Below are 12,406 nucleotides of genomic sequence, written 5' to 3' on the forward strand. Positions count from 1 at the left end.
GAGCTGCTGCTGGCGTCACTCTCTCCCTCCCTCATGACTGCATCCCTTCATGGAACATCGGCATCATACGCTCCCTTCCTCTCATCACTCCAACACCTTCCACCCTCGGCTGACGACGATGTGGGCAGGGGGTTCAGACTGCAGCAGCAGCTACGATTGGTGACTCGGCGACGTGTACAGCTGCTCCTCGACAGCACCTTGATTTGCAGCGTCTTCTCAGGCTTCTATGGCAGCGTGGCGACTTCACGCCTTTTGGGCAGCGTCACCATTTTTTCCGTCCCCTCCATCTCCCTTGAGTATGGTTTTTATAGGGAGAGGGAAGGGGATCCTCCCTCCCCTACGCAGTGTTTGGCATGGCTACGTCCCCTCAAGAGCATCCAACAAGGATGCATACTCATCCTACCTTCCCTCCGTCTCCCCCAGCATGACAGTTCGCTGAGGGAAGGAGGGAATAATTTTAAAAAAAATTACCCAATTCAAAAATATTATCCCTATGACCCCTTCCCAAGAGGGAATTGATATGCGAAATGGGTATTTTTATTTCAGAGTTGTTACATTCTCTCCCCCTTGGAGGAATCGAGATGTCCTCATCTCGAGATAAGCTGGGGATATTGATGGTTGAGAGTGCCTTCATCTATCCAAGTGACATCCTCTTCGGGATAATCTTTCCACTCGACGAGGCATTCTCTCAAGGTTCTGGATCTCAGTTGTCTCTCCCTAACATCTAAGATCCTGTCAGGCCTTAGTTCAAGGACTCCTTGACTAGGCATTACAACTTGTTGGTCATCAAGTACATGGTTAGGATTAGGTACATACTTCTTCAATAGGCTGATGTGGAATACATTATGAACTTTTAGGTTCTCAGGGAGTTGCAATCTATAGGCATTAGGTCCTTGGCACTTGAGGATCTTGTATGGTCCACAATACCTTGGACTTAGCTTCTTGCAATCTCCAAAGGATAGGAACTCTTCTTAGCGCGTACGCAAATGAAGACCATGTCTCCTTCTTCGAAGACTCTATCTTGATGCTTCAAATCTGCGTATGCCTTCTGTCTATCTTTGGCAGCTTGGGTGTCCTGTCTTATTGACTTTATTTGGTCATCCATCTCTTCCAACATCTGCCTTGAAGCTTCAACCCTAAAGGTTGGATCTGAGAAGTTTAGGGAACTTCAACAATCATGACCGTACAATGCTTGGAAAGGGGTCATCTGAATGCTTTGTTGGTAAAAAGCATTGTAGGCAAATTCAACCAAAGGCAGGTATTGAATCCACCTTTTTGGCTCACGACAGCAGTATGCCCTAAGCATATCCTCGATGATTTGATTGACTCACTCTGTTTGGCCATCCGTTTGGGGATGGTAAGCTGTGCTAAAATAGAGTTCACTCCCAATGGCTTCGAAGATAGCTCTCCAGAAGTGTGATGTGAAGAGAGAGTCACGATCACTAAGAATTCTTCTTGGTAGCCCATGTAGCTTGAATATCTCTTTGATAAACAATCTTGCAATGTTTGAGGCTTTAAAGTTTGTCTTTACTAGAATAAGATATGCAACCTTAGTTAGCATGTCAATCACAACCATGATGGAGTTGTATCCTCCCTGAACTTGTAATAGGCCAATAACAAAGTCCATACTGATGAATTCCCATTTCATTTGGGGAATGTCAAGCGGTTGCAGCTTCCCTGGCATCTTGACATGTTCGGCTTTGATAGGTTGACAAGACAAATACACGGTGACATATTTGAGAATGTCACCTTTAAGCCTCTCCCAATGGTAGCTCTTCCTAACTGCATTGAGAGTCTTGGCATAGCCAGGATGTCATGAGAAAGGGGATTCATGAGCTTCCCACAATATCTTCTGCTTAATTGACTGACTTGCCGGTATACACAGCCTCGTTCTATAGTAGACCAGTCCTCTATTGATAGAGATTTCATGATACTTAGCATGCAGCTTTTGGTTCTGATCCTTGATAGAGATCTCCCTTAGCATCGTTTGGTAGGCTGGATCATGGCATGCATCCTCTCTAGCTAACTCAAGTATTGGATTGTTTGGCATAGATACTTTTGTAGCTAGAGATCTAGCTGTTGATGGATTCTGCAAGATTAGGGAATTAAGGAATGCCTTGTGACTGAGTGCATCAGCAACTACATTCTCTTTTCCTGGTCGGTACTTGATTTCAAAGTCATACTCCTCCAGCACTTCAATCCATCGACGTTGCCTCATGTTGAGCTCATTCTGGGTAAAGATCCACTTGAGACTCTTATGGTCAGTTACTAGAGTAAACTTGTTACCCAACAGGTAGTGTCTCCCAAGCTTTAGAGCATGGATGACAGCTAACAATTCCAGATCATGGGTAGCATAATTCTTCTCATGACTCTTCAACTTCCTTGAAGAGTATGCTATAGGATGACCTTCCTGCATGAGCACACATCCTAAGGCAAGTGTGCTAGCATCAGTTACTACCTCGAACTCCTTATTGAGGTCTGGAAGTTTTAGGATAGGTGCTCATACCAAACTTTTCTTCAATTTATTAAAGCTGGTTTGTTTGGGAGTTGACCATGCAATGGATGTTTGCTTCTTCAGCAAGTCCGTCAGAGGTGCTGCAATCAAAGCATAGTTTTTTATGAAGACCCTTTACCATCCTGTCAATCCAAGAAAGTTGCGTATTTCTTTGACAGATGTTCCTATTGGCCATTCTAGCACAGCTCTGACCTTGGCTGGGTCCACTGCGATTCCTTCCGCTGATACTATGAATCCCAGATATTCAATCTGACGTTTGAAGAATGCACACTTCTTCATCTTAGCATACAACTTATGTGGCCTCATTGTCTCAAGGACAATCCGAAGTTGGGGTTCATGATCTTCTTCCTGTTTAGAATAGACTAGAGTGTTGTTGAAGAAGACAAGCACTGATGGACCTAAAAACGGGCCGGCACTGGCTCATGCACTAGCCGGACCTCGTCACTATGCGCAAGACAACCCCTCGGCCTCGCGGCCAGGAGCGTCTATCAAAATCTCTGCCTTCCTAAACATTGCGTTTGTAATATGTTGTAGTCCAACAGATCCTAACCCAATATTGCTCCTCAGAGGGAGTCCCTTTCACATAGCCAAAAGGCTCGAATCACATACACATGGGGTTCCTCCTACGGCTAAATGCCGTCAACCCTCTGCGACTCTCCTACACCTTGGGGATTGGCCCCTCGATGCGTCGCTCCACATTTAGACATTTCGCACAAACGTCGCTCAAGGTACCAAATAAACGTATCCAGGAATGTACCATTGTCCTTACTTGATTTCCCCTTTAGGATCCCACGTCTAGCCTACAGCATGGGTATCTCACTGCCTCAACGTAGGTCATGTCCTCATAAACCAATTGCAATGCATGTCCAGGGGCTAACTCTGATACTTTCAATTTCCTCTAAATGATCATGCAAAGAGGTGGATGCCTAGTGCTCAAACATTTTAAAAAACCAGCAGCGTGCAAGTGCAAAACATCTCTTTCATGCTTTTCTTTCTAACCGCTTTGTGCTTCGCTGCAACACCTAGCACCGAAGTGATCTTCGTGCTACTAGGTTTTAATTTTTATCATTATTATTCCGTCCTAGATGCAATGCATATAAAATCAGAAAATTATTCCTCATGCTCAACGGCATTTAACCATTTTTTCCACAACTCTACCCTTCCCCGTTGATAGTGCATCATTATATTCATTTCTTTTAGGGTTTCCTTGTCATTTTATGTGGAGAAAGGAAGGAAACACGCACTACAACATATAAACAAGGCTGAACTGAAGCATAACTTCATGCCCCAGCCTTGCTATACATCAACAAACATAAATCCTATTTTTCTATATTTTTCGTAGCCCCAAATGTATTTTTTCCCTATTTTTCATGGGTTTTTCACCATTTTCCCCCATTTTCTTCATTTTCTTGTATTTTTTAAATTGCTGAAAATGAAAACCAGTTTGTGGGCTGTGGCCCTTAGTTCATTTGCAACAAAATTGAAAGATTAGTTGATGTGTATCGACGGTTTTCCCCATTTATATGCCCAAAACCCTTGTTTTCCTTCATTTTTATGGTTTTTCGTGTCTCGGTTCCCTATTTTCTGCTATCCCACACATGTTTTCCTGATTTTTAAATGATGAACAGCTAGAAACCAACTCAAAGCACGACATACTCAAAACTCAATCCATATGAACACATTTTTATCAACCAAATTTGCATCAAAAGACCATTTTCTTTGTAAAAACAATTATTACCGTGTCTTGCGGGTTTTTTCATTAAATTTGGCACGTCCCACGATTGATTTCCAGCCATGAATTCTGCTTGGAATCAGCAATCTACAATGGTTTTGCATTGCTCTTTCATCCCGTCAAGAATCGGCATCCATCCGGCCGTCCATCTCCATCCTATTCCTTCAAGCACGAACGGGGGCTAAGAGGAGAGAGAGAGAGGAGAGAGAAAGACTGGTTTTCTCTCTCTCCAACCAGTCCACCATTGCGGGAGCGGAGACCGGCGATTTGATTGGCATGATGCTTTTACCAGGCCTGGAGGTTCATTACATTGGCTTCTTTGCAAGCCCTGCAATCGATTGGGGGGGGGGGGGGGGGGTCGCGTTTTTTTCGGCGCATCCTGGCGTTGATCTTCTCCACGATTTTTTGCATCCATCCTCTCCCAAACTTTCATGTGACATTAAATTTTGGGCCCCAAAGGTCATGCCACTTTGGCCAAAAATAAGTCCACCTTTTCAAATCTTGACCGGTTTGTGGCCTTTCCCCCGTCCGGACTCGGAATCGAGCTCTGAAAAATCCTGGGCGTTCGGCTTAGCATCCCGCATTGGCCAGTAGCTTGTGTCAACCCGCACGACTGTCTGAAAAATTATGAAAAATCAACAAGTGTCGCTCGGGCGCCTTTAAAGCACTTTGGCGCTTAAAATCGTCCTAGATCGAGCCGCCGCCTTCGTGGTTGAGCATTTTCCCCCGCATTTCCATATTTTTCTCCTATTTTTAGGCATGTTCCGGGGCCTAAAATCCATCCTTCATTGGCGACCACGGGATAGGACGACTCAGTCCGTCGAACCCACGAACATATCTGCACATAAACAACCAAAGAAGCATCAAACTGATACAAAACAATTATCATCATATAACTCAGCACAATGCTCCCCCTACCCCTAGACAGAACCAAGGCATAACATCCACAAGGAGTAGGCCTAGCATCATCTAATAGAAGATCCGAAGTGAGTCACTAACCAGCTGCTCCAACACAGCCAAACAAAAAAAACTATCAAAGAGGTTGCCCTAAGTAGTAGTCTGAACTACTGACCAACTAAAGACAACACAACTAGGAGCTCCTACAAGGCGAGGACTCCTATAGCCTGAACAAAGGATATTTTCTTTCAGTATATCTCTTCTTTGAGGGTTTTGATTGGATGAACATACTTGGGCATGTAAAAAGGAGGGAGCTGAGCGTAGTGACCCAAGGAGAACAGGGCATCGGTCTCAGGACCTGTCTTGGGACCCAAGAACCTACCAAGCCCTCGCAAGGCGACACTTAATCCTTTTCTAACGCTCACTTTTATTTTCGCTCCAACCTTCCTTGTTTTGATATTATTTTTCCAGCAAGAAGCCACCCCGAGGAAGACAAGGTATCGGCCCCGGGTCTGACTCGTCCCCAGGAACCTACCAGGCCTTCGCAAGGCAATGATCAACTGCTTATCTATTTTCATTTCATTTATTTTCTTTGATAGGGGTTAGAACCCCTTTTTACACACCTTCGCATTTATATTCATCTTTTGGGATATTCAGGATTTCTTGGCATCAGCATTATGATCTTCTAGCAGGCTTCTCTAACTGCCTCACTACTAACAAGAACTCCTAGAACGGCTCCCTAGCAGGTTAGCAGAACAGAGCCACTAGGACTTCCTTCTAAAACAGGTCTTTCAATGTCGAACAATGTCTTTACAGGAGGCAATGACTACTCCGACCTCCCTCAAACATACTTAGCCTAAACCTGGGACTTCATGCCTTGGTTGTCGGTCCCCAACAAAAAATGTGTCCCCTCGACAAGTACAAATACACATATAACAGGAAAGAAAGGTACTCGTAAAGGAGAAATATCACCTGGAATGGCCACAAGAAGCTTCCATCGCAGCAAAGGCTCCTCCAGGCTCCACAACATTCCACAACCCGCGAAACCTGTCCAGCACAACACTAAACAAAACCCAATTAAACGCACCCGCACTAGACAGGGAAATGGCCCTCTTGGCCTAATGAAATCAGACATGACTTTGCTACAAAACTAAATCGGCCCTCGTGGCCTAATGAAATAAAACAATACTATGCATAACATCCTCCTGGAAACAACCATGATAGACATCAAAGTATACTATTCCCAGGGGAACAAAGGCGCATAGCCCTAAACTAGGTGCATTAAATTATGACCTATCCCTCCTGCGTATATCGCAAGAGGTGTTCGCATCACATGGCGTCGAATCAGTCTATGGGTCCCCGATAATAAAGGTAGATGAGTCTCGCTTACCCTCTGCATCACCCAAATCAACCATCGTCTGCCAAAGAGGGCATGTTCAGAAAGCATACCCCACAAACGACCAGGTCCTGTCTCACCATCAATAGATATATCGGGACAAGGGCCACAATTAAAGAAGAGGTCCTCTTCATACGCAAGATTAGCCAATGCATCGGCAAACTGATTCCAATTCCGTGGAATCAGCTGAAAAGACACTCTATCGAATTCGTCTAGCAGGGCTATGGCAGTATGATGGTACATACAAAGGATGGGGTTTCGTACCATGTACGTCCCATTGAGTTGATTTAAAACCAACTGAGAGTCCCCTTTTATCAACAACTGGCGGATACCACCCTTCTTTGCAATATTCAAACCCATAATCAGGGCTTTGTATTCTGCCATATTATTGGTAAAATTCGCCCCGAGATAAGCAGCTAACTTCATGACAATGCGTCGTCAGGGGTCGCGGATGACAACTCCTACACTTCCTTTTTTGCATGCACCCCTGGACGCCCCATCAAAGTACAAGGTGTACGTCCATAAAGGGTTTACATATTCTGCCATCCTGAACTCTACTCGTAATTATGGTAATCGAAATTCAGCATATTCAACGGGTGGACTGTAGGCTCCATCCCTCCATCATCATTGAATTCAACAGGGATGCTCGTCAAAAGTTGTAGGCAGTGATGGCAGAAGACCTTGATTTCCCAAATGAATGTCCCGCCTTCTTGCTCAATCACCTTGTATCCTTTGCTCCACCAAATGAGCTTTCCCTGATGATACCTCTGTTCTAAATATGGGTGTTCTAAATAAGGGATCAGACGACCCATCAACCTCTATCACGATTTCCTTGCAGATGTTTGATCAATCTTGCCTAGACCTGCAAGGCAGTCATAGCATTAGTACAATCAGAAGTAATAAGGTTTAATCTTATTAAGATTAACCTTATTTTTAAATTCTATCCCCTCAAGGTCAGCTAACAAAACTGTGGATTTATTCTTTCCTATTCTAACGATCTTATAGGGCCCATCCCATTTGGGTTCTAGCTTGCCTGGGAATAATTCACGTCGGGCGTCATAATACAGAACAAGCTGGCCTTTCTTGAAGGTGTATTTCTTGGCTTTGAGGTTGTGTAGCTTCTTCATTCGGCGCTTCGCCACTTCTTGGTGCAATAAGCTCTGCAACTTAAGCTCATCTAAATGTGCCAGTGTCGTCAAGCGCTCAAAAAGAGCGTCTTCATCGCTCAAAGAATGATTGATGGCGAACCGAATAGTCGGCAGCTCAATCTCTAAAGGCAAGACACACTCCTCCCCATATACTAACTTGAACGGGGTATGGCCAGTGGCTCGTTTGAAAGTCGTATTATAGGCCCACACTGCCACATGTAACTTTTTATCCCAATCCCGTTTCTTTTCCGACACAGTTTTGGACAGGATGCCCACAAGCTGCTTGTTGGTACTTTCGACCTGACCATTGGCTTGCGGATTATATGGGGTTGTCTTGTTATGCTTGATGTTCCACAACTCTGTCAAACCTTTGATCACCTTATTCAGGAAATGGGTTCCGCGGTCCGACACTAATTCTTTCGGCGGACCAAACCAGCATATTATCTGCTCCAAAAGGAAACTAGCAGTTTCTTTAGCATCGTCTTTCCTTGTTGCACGTGCTTCTGACCACTTTGTGAAGTAGTCAGTTGCTACAATGATGTATCGCTTTTGCGTAGTCGATGACGGGGTAATAGGACCCACAAAGTCTATTCCCCACTTCTCAAATGGAAGTATCGCCATAATAGGGGTGAGTGGTCGTTTCCTATTCTCTCGACTATCATGTCGTTGGCAAATATCGCATCACTTAACATACGCAAACGCATCCTGGAAGATGGCAGGCCACCAATAACCTGCTCTTAAAGCCTTTTGTGCTATAAGCCGTCCAGCAAAATGGCCACCGCAAGCAGAATCATGGCACTCTTCCAAAATGAATGGCACCTCGTCAGGCGTCACACATCGGCGATAGATATCATCAACCCCTTGCCAATATAATGTACCTGCGATCAAGGCGAACTTTAACGCTTGCTGCTTAATTTTCCTTTTCTCAGCCTTAGATAATTCGGATCCCGCCTCTCCCGTTGATAAATAATGCGTTATTGCAGCATACCAGGAGGGAATAGATGCCATATCTATTTTAAATATCATCTCCATGTCACTACCTTCAACCACAGATTCTTTCGGCTCCCCAAAGTCCACTAGACATTCCACGATGCCTTGCAACCTTGGTGGCTTACTCTTGATTTCATAATCAAATTCCTGCAAAGTGATCAACCACTTCGCTAAACGATCAGGCGGCTGTAACTTATTCATCAATAGTCGAAGTCCCTCCGCCTTCGTATAAAGCACGACTTTCTCATAGAGAATGTAATGCCTGAATTTCTTGGTCCCAAAGACCATCGCTAGACACAGCTTCTCCATGTAGGTGTAATTGATTTCGGATACCCCCAGCTTTCGACTAGCAAAAGCAATCGGGTGGTACCACTTCTCTTCCCAAATTTGGGCTAAACAGCAGCTGATACTATACATGGTGGCTGCTGAAAATATATAGAACACCTCACCTCTTTTAGGTGCTTTTAAAACGGGCGCTCTTGCTAGCTCTTGTTTCACGTCCTCGAATGCTACCTTGCAAGGGTCACCCCATACAAACGAACAGCTAAAGGACAATAAATTTGTAAGTGGCAACGTTCTTTCTGCTAAGGCGTTAATGAATCTACGGTAGTAACCAACCGAAGACAGAAAGCTATGAACTTCTTTCGGAGTGCGTGGTGGACCCATGGCAACTATAACTTTGACCTTCTCGGGGTCTGTCGCAATTCCTACCGAACTGACCACATGGCCCAGCAATAGCCCATAAGGTACTCCAAAAGCACACTTCCGTGGGTTTAGGGCGATGCAAAATTGTCTACAGCGCTCAAAGCATTTTCTCAAAATGATCAACTGCCTTTCTCTCACGGTGGCGGCCCCTAAGTCATCAATAAACACCCTCAACTCTTCAAGGGATATGTCACCGAATGTCTTATCGGCTGTTCGTTGCCACGAACCAGGTGCATTGCATAAACCAAAGGCCATCACATGGTACGCAAAAGTACCAAATACAGTGATAAAAGTTGTTTTCAACTTGTCCTCTTCTGCAATTGCCATTTGGTTATATCCTGCAAAGCAATCCATAAACGAATATATCTCCCTACCCGCTAATTGATCCAAAATCTGGTCAATAAATGGCAACGGGTAGTAGTCCTTAACTGTCTACTTATTCAGCTCCCTAAAGTCCACACATAAACAGATTTGATTATTCTTCTTCTTTCTGATCACAACTGGTGAACACCATTCCGTGTGTTGCACAGGAAAAATCAAACCCGCTTTTCGAAGCTTCTCTAACTCTTCAAACAGCCCGTCCCTCAATTCGAAAGGCATACGCCTTACTTTCTGCCGTACAGGACGACTGTCCTCTTTCAACGGAATTGTATGAACAGCAAGGCTAGGGGGAATTCCTCTCAACTCATCATAACTCCAGGCAAAGATATCACGGAATTCTTGGATCAAGGCCACATAGTCCTCCCTTTTTGCTGTACTGAGCATAGACCCTAGTTTGATTGGCCGCGACTCATCAAGCGTACCAAGGTCTAGCTCGATAACATCTGCATCTCTTATACGATCTTGGGCCTCTATCGGCTCGTTCAAAGTGATCTGATAGATGTCCTCCGTGGTGGATCCCTCTTTGGACTCATCACTCGATGATGTCTCACTAGCAGATAAATCTTCTAATGTCTCCAATTCTGTAGAAGATAGAGGAGCTCTCTCACTCTGCGGGGACTCAGGGTAAGCATCAACCACCACACGCTGGGCACCTCTGCCGAATATTAATCGACCGGCAGGTATATCCACTTGGCAATCCGCTTGCAAGATCCAAGGTCGTCCAAGTAATACTTGATAACTTGGCCGCCCTGCAAAACGAATCACCCTAAAGTCCAACAGGCATTCTACATTTGCAACAGTGACATGGACCTTAGTAATGCAGCCTTCCGGCTGTCTCAAACTGTAATCTGCCATTCTGAGAATTGTGGAAGTATCTTTCTGAATCGCAAGACCCAACCTTTCCATCAGTTCAGAACTCATAATGTTAACAGATGATCCCGTGTCGACAATAGCATAATCTACTAATATCCCATCGACATAGGCTGCAACCCTTGGGCAATGCTTCTCAGCATGCTCGAACCAGTCATCACCAACTCGCGCAATACCCAAAGGTTCTACGATATACCCGGTACGTAGGATCTTTCTAAATTCCTTGCGTACTCCTGGGGAAAGCTTAATAAGCTGCAAAAGGTTCACATCCGGCTTGACTTCGCAAAGAGAGCCCGCCAAATCGAATTCATGATAGTTTGATAGAGCTCGCTTTTCACGCCAAATCATCCGCTCTTTAGGTCGCTGAACTGGCTTTATTGCCTCTTTCTTAACTTTCACCTTCTTCTTTGGTGCTTCCTTATCGGCTTTACTCTCTACGGGCTTCAAAGGTCCCCCTTCTAGGGCAGGATCCAAAACTTGCGTCCCTTTGTCGCCTTGTTTAGGGTTTCCGTCGACAGGCTTATCCATGTCGGCTTCTCTACCCTTTTTACCTCTTGTAAGGACAGCTCGTAGATTAGAGGTTTCAGCATCATTAACGCGTACAGCCTCAATCAAACTAACCCCACTACCACTTGGTAGCTCTTCCACTGTAGTCTTTAGTCGTTGAAGTATTTGTTTAGGCCCATTTTCTGGCTGGGAATCATTTCCTTGGGCACAATGATTAACAGGCCCTGGTTGCCGACTACCACGCTGGAGAGAACTGATCTTACTCCAGCAAGTAGCTGCTAAATGGCCAGATTTTCCGCAAATGTCGCACTTAACATTTGGGCAATTTCTTGGATAGTGCTGCCCGCCATACCATTTGCAACTAAACCTCGACGGTGCACCCTCCTCCGGGTATCTACTTCCTATCAAATTTTGTTGTTTTTTAAGGAAGTTGACATCAACAGCTATTTGTCGATACTGCTCCGTAATCATGTCGGTATAATGCTTCATCATGTCCTTAACCTCGCCAAGAACATTGGAAGAACTCGACTCATAGCCTTGGTCATTACCATGTCGCTCCATCGGCCTAACAATTCGATTAGGCACTGGTTGTTGAGTCACATGCATGGTATTAGAATTGACCGCCTGGCCTCCACCATTTGGAGCCATTTGACTGCCCGTCGGCATCGACATGCTAGGGGGAGCTGGTAATAAAGGGACATTCTGCATCATGTTCCCTCTCCCACTAGGGTTAGCCATCGCTATCCCTTGGCCACTACTGCCATTGGCTATTGCCATATTGTTTCCCAATACTAAACCCATGTTCGAATTGCCTCTAGAAGCATAGGCTGCTTGTAGTCGGGATTCCACCTCTTGTGCTCGTGTAATGGCAGTATCTATATCCCCCAAGGGGACACTACTCAACTGCAATTGGATATTAAAGTCCAACCCATGTAGGAAATATTGCAATCGGGCAGCTGCGGGGATAGGAATAGAGGTGTCCAACTTACGGAAGACCTCTTTTATCTTCTTCGCATAAGCACGAATATCCTCGTGTGGATCTTGGCGGGTCACGTTGAGTACACGCAACCAATATTGCCCACCCCTTTCAAGGGCAAACTCCCTTCGAAAAGCTCCATAAAATGCATCAATGTTCAATATGGTTCCGCTTCTAAACCATGATACCATATAGCGGCTCTTCCTTTGAGAGTCATGTTGAAGAACATCATTAAATGTCCCTCCTCTTGAATGCGACAATTAAACATCAGCTTTTGAAACTCCCTAAT

This window comes from Lygodium microphyllum, chromosome 24 (genome assembly GCF_053477565.2).
Source record: "Lygodium microphyllum isolate KBCC chromosome 24, Lygodium_microphyllum_v1.1.10, whole genome shotgun sequence".
NCBI classification, from domain to species: domain Eukaryota; kingdom Viridiplantae; phylum Streptophyta; class Polypodiopsida; order Schizaeales; family Lygodiaceae; genus Lygodium; species Lygodium microphyllum.